This window comes from Lygodium microphyllum, chromosome 14, assembly GCF_053477565.2.
Source record: "Lygodium microphyllum isolate KBCC chromosome 14, Lygodium_microphyllum_v1.1.10, whole genome shotgun sequence".
Lineage (NCBI taxonomy): Eukaryota > Viridiplantae > Streptophyta > Polypodiopsida > Schizaeales > Lygodiaceae > Lygodium > Lygodium microphyllum.
In genome coordinates this window covers 56,243,706-56,267,212 of record NC_141148.1, presented here as the reverse complement: position 1 = coordinate 56,267,212, position 23,507 = coordinate 56,243,706, and the positions used below count along the sequence as shown (strand labels likewise).

The window sequence follows — 23,507 nt, the reverse complement described above, 5'->3', positions numbered from 1 at the left end:
TAGCCACAAAAAGTGGGGAGCATAAAATGCAGTCGGCCAGCATTTAATGCTGGTCGGCCAGCAACAAATGCTAAATAATACATCGTAAATGGCCACTAAAATGTGCCATAAAATACTGCATAAAATGCCCAGCCTCTAACACAGACTCACACCATGAGCTGACTAATATCTGCTAACACCCTCTCTCAGATCATGTGTGATCGGATACAATGAAATAGTACAATGATGGAGAATCATAAACTACACAACAAAGTAACACCAGAAGGACCATGGATGTCCAAGCGGTGAGTGGCCAGCCCACCACCAAGAAGCCTCGGAGAGTATCTGATGTCGATGTCGATCGTACCAACAACACCTGAAAATAGAGAAGAATCATAGCAGCTCTCTGTGTAATGTCACCTATGTCACTCAGGACATACAAAGCCAATCTGCCAAACATGTCTTTGAACATGTGACCATGGAGTTCCCGCCTTTGGCCAAACCACCAAAGTGTCCCCTCATGTGAGCTCCAGACGAAAGCCTCTCGCTCTCTGTCAAGAAGAACAGCTCATCATGAACCCGGAAATCAACACCAGTCTCTAGGATTTCACTGCCAGATACCGTCGATGCGTCAGGGATGTCCCTCTCTGGAACCTGTGCACCTGTATCAAAATATAGATGAGGCACTGCAGCCCCACCAACACCCGCTCACACTCCCTCTCTGGCACCGAGGAGTCGTGAGGGATGACATCATGCCATCATTAGAAAGCAGCTGTGGAAGGGGCCACCAAGCCCTTCCCGCGATCCGAAGAAGAGGATCCCTTCCGCGCCTTGGACTTCTCCTTGGTCGGAGGATCGGAGTCGGAGGCTGATGAAGGAGAGGACTCATCGGTAGAGTCACCATCCCACTTCGTCTTCTGCTCCTTCTTCCTGGAAGCCGCTAACTTCTTGCAGTCCTTCCGCAAATGTCCCTTCTTGCCACAGTGGTAACATTGGGCCTTCGACTTCTTCTTCCTGTCACCCCTCTCTGAAGCTACATAAGCCTCACCGCCATAATGTGCCGGAAGCCGCCCCTGTAATCTCAAGGATGCCTCATGCTCAAGAAGCATCGAGGTCATATGTGTAAAACTGACAGGAGACGAGGATGTCTGCGCCCGCAAAGCATTGGCCACTCCATCAAACTCCGGGGGGAGCTTGTAGGAAGTGCACGGAGGAGCCATATGGAGAGGATAAGAAGAGAAGTAGAAGAAAAGAAGGTCGTTGGGAGAGTGAGCACAGCCAAAACGCAACCAAAAACACCAAAAATAGTGAGTTCACATGCAATATAACCCAAAGGCTGACCAAAATAAGCCAAAAGCTGCTGCACAAAGTCAAAAAATCAGTCAAAAACTGCCAAAAACAGCAAAAACGGCCTGAATAATCAGAAAAACAGACAAAAATAATGCTGTAAACAGCAAAACACAGGCTGCAAACTGAAGAAACAGGGTCTAAAGACTGTTGCCAGCAGGTTGATGAAGGAAACACGGGCAGCAAAGAGTGGAACAGCAGTAAACGCAAATCTGTCCAGAAAAACGCAAAACGCAAATGCTGAAACACTGTCGCCAGCAGCAAATCAGCAGTCGCCAGTAGGAAGGACAGCTGCCTGATCAGCAAGAAGGGTATAAATCCTGAAATCAGCAAGAAAACACAGCACAAATAGGTTGCAGCCTGAAATCTGATACCATGTCAGAAGTGGTGCAGCAATGGAAGCGTGAAGAATATGCTGAAATAAATGCTGAAACACAAGACAGAAGAAAGAATGAACACAATAGACAGATGAGAACTCAGATGTATGCTCGGGAAATGGAATCCATATCGAACACGAGACAGCAGCATACAACGATGAGTCACTGGCTGCGTGGGCTCCTCAGCACCGGCTCCTCTCTCCCAGAAGGATCTCCACTGATGGCTGAAGTACAAAAGACTGTGGAGGAGGAGCCCTATAAATAGCCACAAAAAGTGGGGAGCATAAAATGCAGTCGGCCAGCATTTAATGCTGGTCGGCCAGCAACAAATGCTAAATAATACATCATAAATGGCCACTAAAATGTGCCATAAAATACTGCATAAAATGCCCAGCCTCTAACACAGATTCACACCATGAGCTGACTAATATCTGCTAACAAGTTGGGGCATTTTATGGCTGAATGCCTAGAAAAACATGTAGCTTCAGAGGCTAGGAGTGCCATGACTATTAATGAGGATCTTATGGTTGTTAGTCTTCTAGACGATGAGGCCCTTGCCGTCATCAATGCAGACAAGAAAAAAGCCAATGCAGTCTTTGGATCATCTGGATCAAGGTTGGGTGGATAGACGCCCTAAAAGAAGCAAGAAGTGAACTGTTGACTTTTCAGTTACTATACCTTGCCATGCCTAACATTCTTTACGTTGTCGGAGGGGTTTTAATTGAAAGGAAGGTCGTATCCATTGGGGATCGGAGAGAGAAGGAAGTAGAGAATAGGAGATAGAAGAGAAGAAGCAAAAAAACAGGCAGGAGATTCAAATGAATCCCAAGAATGTTGGAAATCAAGTTTTCGTTTTTAGTCTCATTTTTTGCATGTATGGTTATTGAAATTTTAGTCATAGTGTCAATAATATTCAGCCCATAAAAAAGTCCTGAAATGCCTTCATTATCAGCTAACAATCCCAATGCTCTCAGTTCCTTAGCAGCCCGTTTCATAGATATGCGTTCAGTCTTGCACATAGCTTCCATAGGCTCAAACCAACATGAATTGTTTGCTGTAAACTAAGAATAACTAGCAGTAAATACATGCTTCATTCCATCAAGAGGCGAGTACATTCTCCAAACAGCACTAATGTAGCCTTGCATTACAACAGTGCTTAGTAAAAATCTGGTTCTTTGAATTCCCTTGCATTTGGAGGCAAAGGAGACTCTCGAAGCATATTTTGATTCCTAGGATGCGTGAAGAAAATTGCTAGGGTTTGCACCGAGGCACAGAAACAGAGTGTACGACCGCGGCAGAAACACAAAGAGATAGACACAAACACAGAAAGCAAAACTCAAATCCTAAATGCAAAATTGAAAACTCATAACTCAAATACAGAAACTCAAACACAAACAGGAGAAGGCAGAGAAAAACACAACTCTAAAGTGAATGAATACTGCAAATGAATGTAAGAGTGTACAGATACTCAAGGACAGAGCAGTGTGTCGAAGAGTGACGTCCACCGGAGACAGATCCCAAGTCAGTGACCACTAGTTGAACTGTGAAGAATTTGCAAAACGATGATGCGAGAAGGGCGTGGAGCACCAAATGCAAGTAAGAGAAGCCGTGGAGATGGAAAGCGGCCCCCAAATGAGTATAAATGCAAATTGTGGATGTCACCCCTGGATGATGAGGAGCACCAACACCTGTCGCCTAGAGGAAGAGGCACCAAATGCAAGCAACTGGAGTGTGTAGGAAGATTCTAGCGATGGCTGGAAGATGCCAAACGCAGCTTGGAGGAAGGCGTCAGGGCACTGCAAGGGCTGATGGAGAGGTGGCAGCAGTCTCGAAGGCTGGGACAACCATATAGAAGTAGCTTGATGGCTGAAATTTGCACTCGAGGGTGTGAAACGTGCATAGATAGGAATAAGGCTGAATGGGGATAGCTTGTCTATTTACAGATGTTGAAGGGTACCCCAAAGAATTAGGGTTTTTAGGGGACCATTGAAACTCACTCAAATCGCTCCTCTTTTTAGGGTTTTTCATTAATTAAGTGTGTTTTGGGGCTGTTTTAAGAATGCTAATAAGCTGAAGAGCGTGTTTTAGCTCAACATCTCCTTTCAGGCCCAAAACGGAGCTGAAAGGGTAGGCCAGTCACTTGGATTTTTACTTACCCCAAGGCGTTCCACCCCAAAGCAACCAAGGCATCGGACAAAGGGTACACGTCGGCTGCCCTACACTGAAAGATAAAACCTTGCAAAAGAGATGAGAATTTGCAAATACAAAGGTCAATGGTAAGATGCTCCAAAGCAAAACATAATAGAGAGAAGATCTAACTCAAAAGACAATGCAATGAATGTGCATGTGTGTGAGTAAATGCAACGAAAGACTTAAGAATGGAAAAGCTAAGGACAATGAATGCTATGGGCCCTACTCTAAGAGTGCGAAAAATGGATGCTAGATTGACCTAGGGTATCTTAAAGGACCTAGAGACATGCTAGTCTAAGAAGGTGTCCACCATCGCATACGTCCAGTAGCAGGGCTTTGCCAAGGGAATACTTTACGAGATGGAGAGGAACGTGAGATGGATGTATGAAATGCAACGGGATCGGGACTTGCAGACTGATCAACCAATCCCTTAGGGGTAGTGGAAGACACTGTTTGTTGAGGCTGTGCTCAAGCCATATGTTGAGCAGCAACAAGAGGTGTTGAAGGAGCAGATGAAGCAAGAGCGGAAGACGTAGCCCCACTGGACTGTGCAGGTGCAGCAGTCTGTTAAGGCTTTTTAGGTGGAAGATCTTGAGCCTTGGAGCGACACTCCTCGTCCACATGGCCTACTCTCTGGTAGTGTGTGCAAAACCGGTTTTTCTTAGGGAGTTACTGCCAGATAGGTCTAGATTCTTTGGTTCCATTTGAGGAAGAGGAGTCACCCTTTGATTGGCTTGTCTTCACATCTTGCGAGTTCTTGCCATTGTTGGTTTTCCCTCCTGAAGAAGAGACAACCAACCCCCTCTGCTTTGAATAATTCTTTGGTTCCATTTGAGGAAGAGGAGTCACCCTTTGATTGGCTTGCCTTCACATCTTACGAGTTCTTGCCACTATTGGTTTTCCCTCCCAAAGAAGAGGCAACCAACCCCCTCTACTCTGAATAATTCTGTGGTGAGGATTTCTTGTGGACTTGATTATGCAGCCTCACGTAATGCAAGAATTGGCACTCAAAACTCATAGAAGGTTGGCAATCGAGGTTGTGAGATGATGTGCTAAATGAAATTGAAGTATTTTTCAGGCAACTTATGTTGGGTGTAAAGCCCCTTCGGGTGTAAGCTCCTACATGTATAAACTTACGGGTGTGAACACACCCTTTACTTGTACCCTAACATATAAATACATTTTTATTCTTTGTATACCGAGCAACACATTGGTATACTCTAACACGATTCTCTAAGCTCTCTGCTCTATCTCTGCTCACTCCGAGCTTGCATTCTGGTCAGCACTCAATTGCAACAAATTGGTATCAGAGCTGAATGGGTCACGCAGGCCACATGCAATAGTTGCTAGTTGCTAGTTGCTAGTTGCAAGCTCAATGGGATAGCGGCAGTTGTCAGACCCAGGTGACACGCAAATAGAGGAGACTAAGGTGACTCCTGCAGTCAACACGCAGGAGCGTGACCAGGCCACAGGCGAGAAGGAGGCGAGCAAATAGGCGAGAAGTAGGCAAGTAGATAGGCGGCGACAGGAGATTGAGGCTGCGCGTGGTGGGGATTGCTTGTGACGTGAGGCAGGCAGTCGACGGGGTCTAGCGGGACCAGTGGGTGACCGTTTTAGGTCACATGTTGCGGGGCTGCAAGGACTGACGTCCATCAGCAGACAGGCAGGTCAATGGCCCCTATTTTCTTTAAAAATCAGAAATTTCAGGTCATTTTATTTCCCCTCTTCCGGATGTTTGCGGGAGCAAGCATAGAATACGAATCTGTGCACATTTGCTCCTTAAAATTTGGGGCTTTTCCTAGATTTGGTGCTGAACACAAGTTTCAGTAATTCTTGATCCAGAAATTTCCAACATTGAGTGCACGGGTCTCAGAAAATTTGGGAATTTTCAGATGCAATTGAAATTTTTGCTTGACTGAGCCAATTTCTTGGAAATTTGTGCACTCCTGGACCCCGAAATTTGGGGCTTTTGCAGAATTCGTGAAATTTCTGCAACATTTGCCCGCACTTGATGCTCGAGATGATGTACTGATGCAATCGGTTCAGATTTGTCAGTAAAATTTTGGGGGTTTTGCTGAAATTTTAGAATTTTGGCAAAAATGATGTCTGAAATGTACATTGGAAACACTGTTGATGCAATCTTGGTTTTGTAAGCAATGAGATTCATTCCCACTTATGAAACATTGAAGAAATTGTAGAGCAAATTGCAGAGAATCTTGGCTTCTTTTGTGTATCAGAAGTACTTGGTCACACACGCAGCAGTACATATGTTGGGCAGCTTCCATTGAGTTGATGTATTGCTGAACAATCATTTTGCAACGGTCTTAGTGATCATTTGCAGATCTGAGATTATTGCAAATGTACTTTTGGTGATACTGCTGAAGTGGGAGTCGCCTGGCAGTCATGTATGCTTTGAGTATATGCTAAAATTTCAGTTATACTGCTGAATATCATCAGTCCCATTGCTGTACATGTACTTGGACTAAACCTTGCACTCATTATCTGAAAATTTGGGCTGATATTGACCAAACATTCAGCTCATTGTTTGCTGTTATAAATTGCAGTATTTCTCTTGGGTATATTGCTGAAAAATGGGTGCAAATGCTTCAAGCAGCGGTGACACTAAATCCCTTCTTGAAATCAAGAGATTTGATGGCACTGGTTTTGACTTGTGGAAGGACAGAATGCAAGGCATTTTGTTTCTAAAAGATTGTGATGATGCTCTTTTGGAAGTCAAGCCTGCAGTTATGACAGATGAGGATTGGGCTAGACTTAACAAGAAGGCCATTGCATACATTAAAATGGCTGTATCTGATGATGTACTTACAGACATTAAGTGTCTTGATACAGCTTATGCCATATGGAAAAAGTTGATGGACACTTATGAAAATACAACTCTAGTAAATTAAGTTCACCTTATGCGCAAGCGTGTAAATATAGAGTTGGATGAGTCTAAGCCCACATCGGAGCATCTGAGTGCTTTCACAGGGATTTTGAGCCAGTTACAAGACTCTGGTTTGCAGCCCTTCAATGATAAATTGAAGGTCATTTTCTTGTTGAAGACTTTGCTTGATAGCTGGGAGTCTTTGGTTGTTTTATTGAGCAACAATCCTACTTTAACCTTTGATGGTGTTAGGGGCTCTATTTTCAATGAGGAGATTAGAAGAAAGTCCAGTGGAGAAAGCAGTGGTTCAGCTTATCATCTGAGAGGCAGGTCAGAAAAGAGAGGTAATGCGAGAATTAAAGGCAAAAGCACGAGTAAAAGCAAGGGCAAATAACCAGATGTCACTTGCTATCAATGTGAACGTAAAGGGCATAAAAAGCCCGATTGTTGCTACTACAAGAAAGAGGAAGAAAGAAAGAAACAACAAGGAAAGAAAAAGAAGGATGACAAGAAGGATGATGACAGCTCTCCCTCAAAAGAAGTTGCAAAAGCAAATGTTGCATCTATTGTGGTTATTGAAGAACTCTCTAACACTGGAGAGATACTTGTTGCAGCCTCATGTAATGATGCAGATATTATGGCAGCAGCAGGTGATATGCACATCACTAAAAAGGAGGTGATTGATGCCTTACTTTTAGCCCATGATGGGCTGTCTCAGTCATGGATAGTGGATAGTGGTGCCTCTTTTCATGTCACTTCCTCTTTGGAGTCTTTTTCTGAATACACTTTAGGTTGTCTAGGCAAGGTTTACTTGGGCAACAATTATGCACGTGAAATAGAGGGTGTAGGTACCATTCACTTGGCCCTTGAAAATGGTCAAGAGCTAATTTTGCATGATGTCAGATATGTACCTGGCATAAAGAAAAGTCTATTATCAGTTGGACAGCTTGATGCAAGAGGGTATTTTACTACCTTTGGTGGGGGATCTTGGAAGGTCCACAAGGGCTCTAAGCTGATTGTTAAAGGCAACAAAAAGGGAATTTGTACTATTTGCATTGTAAAGCATTACCTCACAAGTTTTTGGCTGTGGCTGAAGTTCATTCACAGATGGAACTTTGGCAAAAAAGACTTAGTCATATGAGCAAGAAAGGCCTTCAAGTTCTCTCCTCTTCAGGGAGATTTGATGTAAAAGGCTTTGGACTTGACTTTTGTAATGATTGCATATATGGAAAACATGTGAAGTCTCCTTATTACTTTGGTGTTATTAAGAAGTCCAATGCTCTTGACTTAGTACATTCAGATGTGTGCACTTTGCCTGTTAATTCACATGGGGGTGCATGATACTTTGTCACTTTTATTGATGATTTTAGTAGAAAGTCATGGGTGTATGTACTAAAGAGCAAAAAGGAAGTGTTTGATGCTTTTAAAAGGTTTCATGCCTTTGTTACCACACAGAAAGGACTTAAGTCAAAAGCTATAAGAACGGATAATGGGGGGGAGTTTATCTCTAATGAGTTTAAAAGATTTTGTGAGATGCATGGCATTAAGAGGGAGTTGACAGCCCCTTACAACCCTGCATCAAATGGCGTGGCTGAAAGATATAATCACACACTTTGTGAGAGAGTCAGATGCATGTTGTCCACAGCTAATCTCCCACAACAGTTTTGGGAAGAGGCTCTTAAAACTGTAGTTCATGTGTGCAATCACTCTCCCAATCGTGCATTGAAAAATGGCATTCCTAAAGAGGTTTGGTCTGGCAAACCTGGTTCATATGACCATTTGCGTGTCTTTGGTTGTGATGCTTTTGTACATATTCTTGTAAATTAGAGGACTAAACTAGACATGAAATCCATCAAGGGCATCTTCATGGATATGGAGATGAGGGAGAGATGGGATATAGAGTTTGGCTTCCTCAGGATTGGAAGATAGTACGCAGCCGAGATGTAGAATTCAATGAGGCAAAGTTGTTGAAAAATACTACAGATGGTGACCTTAACAAAAAGAAGGTCAAGTTTTTGCATGAACAGCTAGCCATTCAACAACCATTAGCTGAAGATATTGTCCCTTTTGATGCTGAAAATGAGCAGCAACCTATTGTGCTATAGCCAGAAGACAATGGACAGCAAATTGATGCACATGATGGAAGAGGACAACAAGAAGAACATACTGAAAACAGGTTACAGCAGTAACAATATGCTAAAAATCAGCCACCGGTTGATGGTGTGCACATACCTGAGGATGTAGGCCCATTGTCTATCAACACGGATCATTGTGTAAGAAGGTTTACATGGGTCAAAAGGCAGCCACAGAGGTTTCAGCCATCCTTGGATTGCATTTTATTGACTGATGAAGGTGAGCCTTTGACATTTAAAGAGGCACAATCATGTGAAAACAAGAAAAATTGGGAGCTTGCTATGCAAGAAGAGATGAAATCTCTATATGCGAACAACACATGGGAGCTTGTACCTTTGCCCAAGGATAGGAAGGCTATTCCTAACAAATGGGTTTATAAGGTGAAATGTATTGATGGGAAGCCCAAATACAAGGCATGTCTGGTTGCTAAGGGCTATACACAGAAGGAAGGCATAGACTTCCAAGAGGTTTTCTCACCGATGGTGAAGATGACTACGCTCCGTGTTTTGTTTGCTCTCACTGCATCCTTGGATTTAGAGTTGGATCAGATGGATGTGAAGACTGCTTTTCTTCATGGTGACCTGGATGAAGAGGTGTACATGAAATAGCTCAAAGGTTTTGTTATTCCAAGGAAAGAGCGTTTAGTCTGTAAGTTGAAACGCAGCTTATATGGGTTGCAATAGGCTCCTAGACAGTGGTATAAAAAATTTGATACCTTTATGTATGGATTCAAATGCAGTCATGCAGATCACTACTTATACACTAAAAAGGCTGATGATGGAAGCTTTGTTGTGCTGGTTTTATATATGGATGACATGCTGATTGCTGGAAAGCATAAGAGTACTTTACATACACTTAAAAGGCAGCTGAGTTTAGCCTTCTCAATGAAAGATTTGGGATTAGCTGAACACATTTTGGGCATGCGCATTAAAAGAGAGAGAGGACAACACTTATTGTTTCTCTCACAAGACAAGTACATCAATAAAGTACTTGACGGATTTAATATGGCTGATGCTAAGTCTCTTGGTGTACCTTTACCACCATATACAAAGCTTAGCAAAGCTGATTGCCCAGTGGGATCAACAATGACTGTTGCATCAAGAATAGAAGCATATGCTTGGTGCGACTAAGGCGACCGAGGCTGTGATTAGTGAGCGAAAATTATTTGATGGCCAGAATGTTTCAGTCTATATTAAGGCCTTTGAAAGCCATATACGCTTCTTTGGAGTTCCGACCAACTGGAGTAACTATTTCTTATGGCTTGTGACGCTTTCTTTGTGGGTTAGAGTGACGGATTTGTTTGTACAGGACTCTAACTGGAATGTTTTCAAGAAAGTGCTCAAAGATGAATATTTTATGGAGGATTACGGTATTGCTATGTGAAAGATATTCAGAGAGTGGGTTTATCAGCCCAACAAAGGACTTGTTGCCTCTGAATTGAGCGGCTGATTCTACACTTCAAGATGAGTTGGGAGAGCTGCTAGAGGACCGTATGCAGCCTATGGGATTGAAGACGGATTGGCAGGATGCTGTTGACGCGGTTTCTACACTGACAAAGAGGCAGAGATGGAAGGCTCGCTTGCAGAACAGGATGCAGTCACCACCAACGATGTCTTCTCCTACTCCTGTTGCACCATCCACTACTATTTCTCAACCTGTTGTCAAAAGATGACGTACCAATGAGACAATAGGGTTGGTAGGGAGGAACACGGAGTGAACTTAGCAAACATGGAGAAGAGAAGAGAAGAGAGAAGAAACTCTGATGAATGGAATGATGAAGATTTGAATCATGGAGTGAATGTGATACAAGGGAACAAGGGTGCCATAGCACAAGGAAGATGATGAAGACAGCCACGAACCATGAACCGCAATGTTCTCCTGAAGGGGTGTGAGGGTAGTGGAGAGGCTGGGGAGAAGAGGTGACGGACTGAATGAATCATCCGTGAGGAATGAATGAAAGAGTGGCCTATAAATAGGCACAGTCAGTCTAGGATGGCGTCCCTTTTTGGGGCTGCAAACCCTAAATGCAAAACGTAGAAACGCAAAAAACGCGAACTGCAGGTGAAGGGTTTCTCAATACCCCCTCTCAGGCCCAAAAAGGGGAACAAGAGAAGAGTGAGGTGGAGATGCAATGCTTATGTAGCAGGTGCCACTTGGACAGTGTCCCTCCTGGGAAAATTGTTCACTTGCCCAAGTGCCCTAGTACAAAGATGATGAAAACATGCAATGAATAGGAGGAATGTCGGACTTTGTGTGGTGCCAAGAACCATAAGGATATGCCCGTACTCGATCTCGAGAGGTGGCTCCATGCTAACCAAGTGACCAAGGCAAGAAGAGAAGAGGAGGAAGAAGATGTAGAGGATCTCTAAGATCCAAGATTTCCACTAGAAAGGGAACTTGTAGTAAAGAACATTAGACAAAGTGAATTGGAGAATTCAAAACTCAACCTCGGGAGAGAAGCCACTAGCTCCGTGCATCCATGCTGGAAGGAATACGAAGGCCTCGTCACCAAGTCGCGGCTGAACCTCCGAGGTCCTGATCTAGGTGGTACCTGAAGATCTTGGGTATCAGTAGAAGAGAAGAGTGGTCAAAGACAGCCATCCCAAGAAAGTAGAGGATGGGTGAAGAACTTTATGTGGAGTAGGTTTCCCCTCTGAGGTGGGAGGTAGAGGGGCCCCCGCTGAAGTCAAAGAAGTAGATGCCCCCTCTGAGGGCAAAGAAATAACATTCCCCTCTGAAGCTTCCTCTGAAGTAGATAGGGAATCCAAAAACTCATGGATCACGGGCTCCAAAATGTTTGATGACGAAGAAAGTGCTGCCGATCGTGCTGAAGAAGGTATCTGGGGTGCCGAAGAGCTCCCAGAGATAGCCTCTTGAACCTGAGTAGTTGAGGGTGGGGAAGGGTGGGGCTCAGAATGAGCAAGAGGTGGGCAACAGTCGCTATCTCTTAGTGGAGTAGACTGGGTAGCTGAAGAAGAGGAAGGAGTCGAGTAGCCAGTGTCTCTCGAAGGAGAGCAGACTAACGAGGAGACAATATCAAACAATCACTGTCTCTCGATGGAGTGGATTGCAGAACCGCGCGCCGTGGTAGCCATTGTACCCATAATAGGTGGGAGAAGACTGCCGTTACCATTGCGACGATCTCCAGGAGGTCATAGTGTCAATTGATCCTCCATGTGCTCGAAAGGACTTAGTGCGTATCGGATGCGTCTTATTGCCTTGAGCATAGTACTTTGATAGCCGATGTAGAACGTTCTCTGTGGCCCAGAAAGGAGAGGTGGCACAAGGAGTGCTTGGTGGAAGATGCATATACTCCGGGGGGTGGGGAGCAAAGGTCGAAGTCGGCAAGCATTGGTAGTGTGTCTGGTGATGCCACAGTAGGAGTACCCAATAGTTTGGACATCTGTTGGTAAAGAAGCCATGGATACTAGTGTGCCTTGCTGAAGAAGGAAGAGGTCAGCCACCATGAACCACGAACTGCAATGTCCGCCTCAAGGGGTGTGAGAGTAGTGTGAAGCACGAACCGCAATGTCCCCTCAAGGGGTGAGAGGATAGTGGAAGGGCTAGAAGTGAGCTGCCAGTGGGAGGAGGATGCGACCAGTAGTAAGAGGTTGCAACCAGTAGAAAAATGCAGGTGAGGAGAGAGAAAGACTTAAAACGCAGGCAGCAGGTCAGAGAGACTAAAAACGCAGGTAGGACAGTCTGCAGGAGAGAGAAAGACTAAAAATGCAGGCAAGACAGACTGAAAATGTCGGCAGCATGACTGTGATGACGTGGCAAGTTGTACGGCAGCAGGTCTGCATAGGAACAGCAGTCGCTTGATTGAAATCAGCTCCAAACTGCATGAAGAGGCTGGAAATCAGGCGCCAACTGATGGAGACAGCAATGGACAGCTTTGACTGAGATATCCTATCGCAAACGGGGTGTGGGCAGCAAGCTGAAACACTTGAAATCTGCAAAAACGAGATTTTGATGCAATGGAAGAAGAAGAGAAGTGGATGCCGAACCCGCTACCGGTCTTTGCCTTCACTGGAGTGGAGGATCTTTGCCGCTGTTTGAGCAGATTTAGCTCTGATACCATGTCAAAAGACGACGTACCAGTGAGACAGTAGATTGGCGGGGAGGAACACGGAGTGAACTCAGCAAACATGAAGAAGAGAAAAGAAGAGAGAAGAAAATCTGATGAATGGAATGATGAAGATTTGAATCATGGAGTGAATGTGATACAAGGGAACAAGGGTGCCGTAGCACAAGGAAGATGATGAAGACAGCCACGAACCACGAACCGCAATGTCCTCCTGAAGGGGTGTGAGGGTAGTGGAGAGGTTGGGGAGAAGAGGTGACGGACTGAATGAATCAGCCGTGAGGAATGAATGAAAGAGTGGCCTATAAATAGGCAAAGTCAGTCTAGGATGGCGCCCCTTTTTGGGCTGCAAACCCTAAATGCAAAACGTAGAAACGTAAAAAGAGTGAAGGGTTTCTCAACACCTGTATCTATCCCTATGTCTATTTCCATTGCAATTGTCAGACCAACTGCAAAACCGATTGTCAAAGATATGGTGGAGGAGATATCAAAGAACTTAAAAGACCTATAAATCAAGATGACTATAATGGAGCAACAGCCTCTTAGTCCAGTTCCGGTTTTAGCCCCAACTTCTTCTACTCTTGTAAATTCTTCCAGGAGTAATTGTGTGCGTCTTTGCATGTGGTGTGATAGTCCAGATCATGAGCGGAAAGATTGTCAAGATTTTGAAGAGGCGAGAAGGCTAAAGTTGGTAGTCTGGAAAGATAAGAAGATATGTTTTGGAGATACAGAGCAACCGATTAAACCAAATTTCGGTAAGGGTGGTATGAAGAAATTGTTAGAGGAGTCTCTTTTATGCTCTTCTTATGTGATGCGAGAGGTGGCAAGAGAAGCTGCTGCCTATGGCCTTCAGTTAGAGCAATTGCCGAAGGACAAATCTCCTTTATGGTTCTATGCACTACATGTAGAGAAAAAGGGGAAAGCTTCAACATCCAAACTTTCAGCCATAGGTGATGAAATCAGGAAAAGGATTGGATAGAATGATCGAGTTGATCTTGTACAATATGCGGAGAGTGATGATGCGCCTAGATTGGTGCCTCGTAGCCATTTTTCTCGCAGTCATTGGGCTTGTGCGAGTATAGAGATGGTAGTCAAGCTTGGTGAGGCGAAGATCCCTTGTGTTGCTATTTTGGATCATGGCTCCGAGATTAATGTCATAGTGCGTGGATTGTATTATATCGGTAGATGGCCAGTTGATGTGGATCATAGTTGGCACATGCGTGCAGCCAACAACACTGCAAGAGATTTGTATGTGGCTTGTCCGAACTTGAAGCTTTCTATTGGAGATGTGGATAAGACTTATTATTTCTTTGTGCAGAACTCTTGTTCCTATCTTATTATTTTGGAGCAGCCATTAATTGCTGAGTCTCGGATGGAGACTAAGGTTTTGGACGATGGGTTTGCCTATGTGTGGATCTGAAGCAAGGATGGAAAGAAAGGCTGTCCAGTTCATGACAGTTTGTGTCAACCATCAGCAGAATAAGGATTCTTTGAGGGATTCCCCTCTTCGAGCATGAGAGCGGGATTTTTGTTAGGTACCATTGTCTTGCGAGACGACAGTGGTACAAGACAGGGAAAGCTCTCACCTCCTAGCAGCGGCAGTTTTTTCTTAGGAGTTTATGGTGTATCTGCTGAAAGCATAGCAGCAAGAAAGGCTAGAAATATTTAGAAACGAAACGTCAGAAACGTGTTTCGTAAGTTTCTTTTAAGAGGGGGTAAAATAAGAAACGTGGGTTTTTTTATATAGGGATTTTTGATAGTTTTGATTGAGGAAAGAGGTTTTAAACCTCTATGGAACTCTCTCTTAAACAAAGAATGGCTAATTGAGCTTGAGTGATAATAGAGTCGATTGAAAATAATATATTATATGTTACATATCCATGATCCATTATTGACTTGTCACTTATGTCAAAGTTAGTCTTTGGACAAGCTATACTATGGTTTAAAACTTAAACATTATGATTCATACATATCATACAAAGAAAATTGAAATTAACATGTAAATAGCCTATCTATAAAATGGACAGAGTCAAGTTGTAACATCATCATTCTCATTTCAAAACAAATTGACAAAATGTCAAAATCAAGAATGAATCGTAATATATCATAGATAACTCATAAATGAGACTAAAGTCGTATAATATTCATATCTCAAGACAAGAATAGATACTAGATTGACAAAGTCCAATAACTAAACAAAATCACAAAAAACGTCTGTCATCCAAAATCTTGAGCCCTCATGAGTCATTACACATTATCATCATCATGTTTAACATTGCCCAATAGTTTTTGCAAAAAAAACCATGTTTTGGGTTCCAACTCACTAAAAAAATAAAAAAAGTTGAAAACGCCCACGTTTTTTATTCTCAAAAACGTTTCATACTTTAAGAAACGTTTCGTAAGTTTCAATTTCAAAGAAACGTGTTTCTTAGCTGCTATGGCTGAAAGTACTTTGTGTTTTCAACATATTATGGACATGTCTAGAGCTGCCAGGCAGTACTTGAAGAGAAAAGAAAAAGAATTGAAGCTTGCAGGTCTTTTACAGGATGAAGACATGGTAGATGGTCTCTATGACGGGCTGTCATGGTCAGATACTATGGAGGATCTTTCAGCATTGCTGAAAACTGAAAATCAAAAGCTGTCATATATCTTACAGGTCCATTCTCTGGCAATGTATTGCAAAATTGTTGATTTCATGCTGCAAGAAAATTTGGGTGTTGAGAAATCTCAGCAAAAAGTGTTCTTTGCTGAAATATTTCAGCAAAAAGATTTACAAGGTGCTGATTTACAGCAACAAACAGGATTTACAGTTGAAGTAAGCTGTGAGTCTCAGTGTTGGGCTGTTGCAATGGATGATTTTTGTCAGTCAAAAGAGTTGGGTACTGTTTATACATAACATAGGTTTTTAGCCGAGACACTGAAAGAGATGGGAGATTGGGACTAAAGATTTTTTACTTCTAGCAGAGGTGAAATGTTTTGAGGAGATGTTGAGTAGACATGGGAGAGCCTTCTTTTTTTCCGCATGAGATAGGTTGCGTTGATCCTAGGGTTGTGACGTCCATGGTTATTTTTACCATTCCGCATGTCCCTTGGAATCTATGGCCTATTCCTGTGCCTAGGGCTCACTTGTCCAAATTGGTGGAGCTTTTGAATGAGTGGATTGTGATGGGGATTCTAGAACCATCTTCAGCTCCTTATTCTAATAGACGGTTTATAGTTTCCAAGAAGAATGGGATACTCAGATTCATACAGGACTTATAGCTGGTGAATAGGGCCATTATATGGAATGTTGGTGTAGGAGCTATTGTGGATGAGTTCACAGAGGCTTTTGCTGGACGTGCTATCTATTCACTTCGCGATCTTCGTTCCGGCTATGACCAATTTCAGCTTGCCCTTGAGAGTAGAGATTTGACTACGATGAAGATACCTTTAGGCCTTGTCAGGATGTGTATGCTTCCATAGGGAGCTACTAATTCGGTTGCCCATATGATGAATGGGATAAACAAGGTTTTACGAGATTTTATTCTAGAGCTTACCGTGCCTTTCATTAATGATCTGCCTATCAAGTGTTGTTTGGAGAAATAGAAGGATGAGACTTTAGATGATCATGGATGCAGGTACTTTGTGGCCGTGCATATCAGAGATGTTGAGAGGATTCTTTGCAGGCTAGAGGAAGTGAATTTGACCTTGTTGGGGCTGAAGTCTATTTTTGGTGCCAGAGAGGTTTTGATTGTTGGACATATGTGTGGTTATTATGGTTGGAGGCCTTCCCTTGCGAAGGTTGATGCCATAGAAAGATTACGGAGACTTGCTCTTCTACTTCAGAAGTTCGTAGGTTTCTTAGAGCTTGTGTATTTTATCTTTTTTGGATTCCTCATTTTGCTCATATTGCAGATGATCTCTACCAGCTCTTGAGGAAAGGGCAATGTTTTTCTTGGGACACGAGACACTCTAGAGCTATGTAGAAGCTGAAGAGATTGTTGAGAGTTGCTCCGACTCTTCGAAAAGCAGATTATGAGTGTGGGAGACCTATTGTACTCACTATTGATACTAGTCCTATTGGCAATGGATGGGCTGTTGGCCAGGATGATGTAGATGGGAATAGGTATGTCATTTGGTTTGGGGTGAAAGTCCTAAACAAGCGGCAGCGCAAGTATCCACAGATTAAGAGGGAGCTCTTGGGAGTTGTCACGACTCTCAAGAACGATAAAGAGTACTTCATTGGTGCTGCTGTGGTGGTTGAGACTGATTGCTTGCCTCTTCTAGGTATGATCATGAGTTGATCTACTCTAGATATTGCCATGCTTAGGTGGATTGGATACATAAAATCCATGAATCCTAAGTTTAGGCATATAGCAGGTAAAGACAAAACAGTAGCCGATATTGTGAGAACAGAGGATCAAGGTACAGCAGAGATTCAGTAGACAGTGTGAGAGTGAGAGACAGAGTTGAAGCATGACACCCAAGAGAATAGACTGAATGAGTGTAATCTGAAAGTATAAAGTACAACCCTTAAACTTTAGGGTTGTAGGGGGGTGTTCACACCCGACACACACTAAGTGCCCAAATGTGTGTAACATAAGCAAATAAGTACATACGACAATAAGACCATAAGTCTGGGGGAAAAAACCTCTCCTACCGAGAGTAAAAAGTGCCCCAGTGTCCTACTGATCACCGACACTCCCATATGAGCGTAGGCGTAAGTAAGGCATGAGTCAAATACCCAACAAACCCCCCTGGAGTGAAGAGTGATCAAGAGTACAAGGATCATCCACCACCAAAGGATATAAAATTTAAAGCATCTCGAAATGCTTCAAATTTGTCACGAGGAAGAGCTTTGGTGAAGATGTCTGCCACATTACTAGTGGTAGGATAATAGACAAGGCTGATATCACCTGCATGTAGCCTCTCTCTGACAAAGTGATAGTGAATCTCAATGTGTTTCGTGCGAGCATGAAACACTGGGTTCCGTGCCACTGCAATGGCACTCTCACTGTCAGTGAACAATGGAGTAGGCTCAGTAACAGATACATCCAAATCAGCTAGCAAGCGTCTAAGCCATACGCATTCAACTGTGGTAGTGAAAGCTGCCTTGTATTCAGCTTCACATGACGATGTGGCAACAGTGGATTGTTTCTTGCTAAGCCAAGAAATGCAAGAAGTGCCAAGAAAGAAACAATTGCCACTAGTAGAGTGACGTGTATCATAATCATCAGCCCAATCAGAATCACTGTAAGCATGTAAATGCAGTGGTCCCCCCTTGGCATAAAGCAACCCAAGAGAACGAGCACCCTGCAAGTAGTGAAAAACACGCTTGACAGCTTGCCAATGTGACATACGTGGCTGATGCATATACCTGCTCAAAGCTGAAACTGCAAACTGTATGTCTGGCCTAGTATTGCATAGATAGATAAGACATTCAACTGCAGGAGCATATGTATGTATATCAAACAAATCACTGTCATCATGTAATGACAGTTTCAGTCCAGGTTCCATGGGAGTACTAACTGGCTTGTAATCCTGTAAGCCAAATTTCTCAAGAAGCTATCCAATGTACCTTGACTGTGATAACCCAATACCTCGAGCATTATGTATGAACTGGATGCCCAAGTAGTAATGCAAAACTCCCAAGTCAGACATGCCAAAAGTTTGCTGCAAATTTTGTTTGAATGCTGAAATCTGATCAACATGTGTTCCATGACCTATGAGACCATGAGTTACAATCATATGTATGATGGTACAAACTGTTTGGGCAAAATATGTAGCACAAAGCAAAATAAAAACGGAAACTAACTATGGCTATGTGTAAAACATAGAGCTCCAAATGGTACAATCTCATGTGGGTATGGAGGGCCTAGCTCTAGCCCGAGCAATAATCCCTTGTATCTGCCTATGGTGTCGGTGTCTGTGTTGAGGCCTAGGACGTCTGGATCGGCTAAGCTGAACGGTTCGATCAATTAGTATTCCTTGCCTGTGTGTGGACTGTGGCGGTGAGAGAGGCTCTCATGTGGATTGTGGCTGTAACTATATTGAAGCCGTCGTATCTCAAGAAGAAAGAGGCCAAGGCATCGCTGATCGGTAAAATCCACGACTCTGGATAGTGGTCCAAATCCGTCTCTAGAGAGACAGTGGAAACGACCACAAACCTCATAATACGCTGGGCAACAGATATAATGCTCCTCTGTCTCTGGCTCTAATTGGCATATCTAGCATATGCGCTCCTCTAGTGGGGTGGATCTATATCTGCCAATCTCTAGTTGATGTGAGGAGGTGCGCAACTGGCCAATAGTACATTTGATCCCATGGGAAAGGTGGCTGTCCATGTATCTCGGGCGAACAATAAATCCATCATCTATAGTATGAAGAAAATGCTCGCGATAGAAAGCCATCTTTGTCCTTAGCTCCTGCCCTGGCATCAACCATGTCCGCTTGATATCCAAGTGGGTCAGATCCATCCTGATGATCTTGCGAATCTCTAACTTTCTCAAATCAAGAGACAGTGCATCAAGGGAGTACTGGAAGGGGGGTAACTTGTCCATCCTAAAGCCATGCAACTCAAACGAGGCCGATATCTATGCATACCAACATGAAGTATCACCTTCTTTGGAAGCTGCCTGGAGGACTCAAGGGCCAATTGTGCATATTTGTGTCTGGGTAAGTTCCATAGGCTATGTATATATGCGACCGATCGGGTGAGGGCCTCTATCACAATCGGTGTAGTTGCAAGCTCGGCTTTGATGATCTCATGTGGCACTGAGGCCTTACATTTGATCATCCTGGATATCATGGACATTAGGGGTTTCTCCATCGACCTCCATCTGTCATAAGTGCGCCCTGATCTGCTACGGTGGTCAAGATTGGGCCTCCATATCGGTACTCCATAAAGTAGTGTGGATGTGACCAGTGTATTGAAGAGCCATAGCTTGGTGTGGAGTTCTTGGAATTGCACATGTGAGCACATCCTCTCCAAACCACCTACTGTTGTGTATCTGCGAGTTAGTCTAGTGTTTGCTACCTCTCGCATAGAAAAGGTGGGCTCTGTGAATAAGACTCCCAGGTATGTGTAAGAATCCACATACTCCAGCTCCTCAGATCCATATGTGAATTTAGGTGCTGATCTCCTAACCCATTGTGGTGTAGTATTAAATACCATCACCTTGGTTTTACCAAGGTTCACTGAAAGCTCACTGTCCAAAGTATTGGAGTGTAATGCATCCAATTGTCTTTGTAGACCCTCTGGAGAGTCAGCTATCAATACAATGTCATCTGCATACAATAGGAGAGGTATTCAAGTGCCAACTAGTGGAGCTCCTCTATCTCCTTCCTGTGAAATATAATCAGCAATCCCATCAATGTACAGGCCAAATAATGTCGGAGAGAGGGAACATCCTTGCTTCACCCCAATGGTGGAGTAAATAGGTGCCGAAAGGCCCTCATGTGTCCGGACTCTGCCCACAACTCTCTCGTACAGTGCCAAAATACCCCAACTGAGCTCTTTGGGTACTCCCATGGCATGCAATCTATGTATCAGCCTGTCTCTCGGTACTGTGTCAAAGGCTTTGCAGAAGTCCATACATCAGCAGTAGGTCCATCGGCCATGGGCCCTTCCCTTCTCAATGATCGCTCCAAGTGTGAGGATGTGATCCAATGTGGAGAAGCCTCTCCTAAAGCCAGCCTGTCCCTGTGCTCTAAGACCCCACCTCTCTGCCCACCTGCTTAACTCATGCTCAAGGATGGAAGCATATAACTTAGCCAATGTATGCCCAACCATGATAGTCCGATAGTTACTGGGTAGAGTAGGGTCCCCTGACTTGAGGATAGGCACAATAGTATTCGTGCTTCAGCTTTTTGGTAGGCTTTCACATATGACTTTGTTAAACATGTAAGCTAGGAAACCTGCCACCAAATCTTTAGCATGGATCAAGTGCTCGGCTACTAATCCATTATGATCTTGTGCCTTTCCTTTGCTAAGTCTGTCAATGGCCTCTCGAGCCCTATTTTCTGTAAAGAAAGTGGTCTCTGGACAAGGCTCAAGTGGGTTAGGAAGAGGTGGCTGACCCTCCACAGTATAAAGACTAGTTGCATACTCCTTCCATGCAGCGGTGGACGTAATAGGTGTGGTTGGGCAATGCTCTCTGAAAAGCCTCCAAGCCTCTTTAGAGTCCTGGCTCAAGAATAACTGATATAGATCTCGCTCCAGCTGGGCCAAGAATGTTCTCTTCTTCCATCGTGTGAGGCGTCTAAAGAGTATCTGTGCCTGTTTGTGGGTAGTGGACCCAAGTGCTATCTCTCTCTGTAGCTGTGCTCTGGTCTCACGGCACTTATCATCATACTAGCTGTTCCGAGGTGTCACCTTGGTGGAGGTTCTCTGCATGGGTTGTGAGTGTGGGAAGGCTACACCTGTAGCGATGTGTAGGGCTTCACTGAACTGCCGAGTTAGCTCCTGTAATGGAATGTCGCCTCATAGATATCCTCTGTCTCTCTAAAAAAGAGGTATCTCAGGTGTCGGGGAACTGCTTGATGGGTTTGCATGTCAGTGAATTGGAGGTCGATGGTGAATGATAGGAAGGCATGATCCATTGCAACTCCGAGAAGGCGTGGGGATACTAAGAGGTCTTGGATGTGAGATATCAGCATTGATGGGGAAAGAACATAGTCTACTGTGTTGGCACCGTGTCGGTGAGGATAACTTGTGAAGGCGCCAGACAGGGGGTATCTAGCCAGGCCATTGAGAATGGCCAACCTGTGTGCTGTGCCCATCTCCACAAGGTATCTCCCATATTCCGTGACTTTCCCCATATCTTGAGATGTCCTGTCCAGCTGTAGCTCTGATACATCTTGCTCATGTAGCATCTCCTCAGATGCATCAAAGAAAGACACCTGATGGGAGGCTGTCCTGGCATTAAAGTCTCCTAGTAGGATAACCTCTCCCTCCTTTGAGAACTCCCAAATATCCTCATCTAAAGCCACATATGGTGATTGCCCCTTGGGTGGGGCGTATCGGGACGTCATAGGGGGGAAATAGCATACGGCAACATACAAAGTGCGTTCCTCACCACGCATTCTCACCCACATGTATCTAGCCTGCTCATCTCTGTGAACTACCTGGATCATCTGCTGTAGCTCCTCCCTGAATAACACTGCCACTTCTCCCGACCCGCGATTACTGTGGTCTGTGTGTATCTTCTTCCTGCAAGCTGATTCCCACCTATAGCGTGTTACTCGTGGAAGTGTAGTATGTGGTCTTTGATGTGTCTCTGAGTAGAACACTATATCTCTCCCTCCGAATGTCTCCTCAAAAGCTCCCACATCCAATTGGAGGGCTCCATTATAGTTCCAAACTGCCACTGCAAGGTTGGCTCCATAGGTCTCACACCGTCATTTGTGGCGCCTCTCCATGACTACCACTCTCCCTCCTTTGTAGAAGGTGAGTTTGCCCTCCTCCCTGGCTACCTTAATTTTTGGTATGCCCTCCCTCATGTGGGCTAGTTGGGTTGGTGTAAGATCATCACCCAGAAACACACCGGCCCCCTTCAATGTACGACGTTGAGCTAGGAAGTCTCTCCTAGCCTCCATGGTGGGGAAGCGGAGAATGAGTGCACGCTCTTTGGAGCTCTCCCCTTCCATGCTTTTCTTGCCCACTCTCCAAGCGGAGACATGTGTATCTTTCTTAATATTCATTAATGTATATAGCACCTTGGTGTCCTCATCCACTTTTTCATGTATCTTCAGCCTTGTCACCCGAACATGGAGTGCTCTCATTTAACTTTTTTGTTCCTTCTCCAATGTGTCATTGATTATGGTTGTTGTAGGTGCGTGTGCTAGGTGTTTCCCCTTCTTTGCAATTTGAATCCATTGCTCCACCTCCTCTACTTGATGTTGGGTTTTCTTGAGTATCTTTGCCCAAGAAACAGCCTCCTTCGTCGTCTCCTCCTCCTTCGTCGTCTCCTCCTCCTTTTTTTGGAGTTGCTATACTTTCTCTTTGATACGGGTGAGCTCCTCGGTCATGCTAGGTTGAATTTCTCCTTCCTCTAGCTTGGGGTTGAGCTGAATGTCAGTCACTAGCTGCCTAAGTGATTGGATCTCCTCATCTTGGTCTTCTATCTTCAATTCCAGCTTTTTAATCTTATCGTTCAGCTGCCTGTTCACTATGCTCAGTCTGTTGTCATATTCCTTGACTTTGTTGGTGGCATTGGTAATCATTTGCTCTATTTGGACCTTCTCCATTCTGGGGGCGAACTCCGTCTTGTTGTGTTGGGCCTGTGGGGGAGCTCGATTTAGAGTTCAGAATAGAGGATAACCATTTCAGTGTATGTGAGGAACAACCATTTCATAATAGGTTTATTGTCTGCGGGATTGTGGGACTAGGAGATGGCAGCAGGGAGCTGGGGGCTGCAGAGGTGGTGGGTGGGGAGCTGATGGATGGCGGGAGAGGCTGGCGTTAGGTGGCGCAGGTGACAAGGGGTTGCGGGATGGCGAGGGATGTGACGGCAGGGCCGACAGGTAGGAGCTG

At 44.3% G+C, this 23,507-nt stretch overlaps 1 protein-coding gene and 1 pseudogene across 1 annotated transcript in view; one reads left to right on the top strand and one right to left on the bottom strand.

The window, feature by feature from the left end:
- LOC148025614 (uncharacterized) overlaps positions 1–23,507 on the top strand; it is an 87,576-nt gene that overhangs the window by 2,230 nt on the left and 61,839 nt on the right. The window lies entirely within an intron of this gene.
- LOC148025615 (uncharacterized) lies at positions 20,571–23,002 on the bottom strand (annotated as a pseudogene).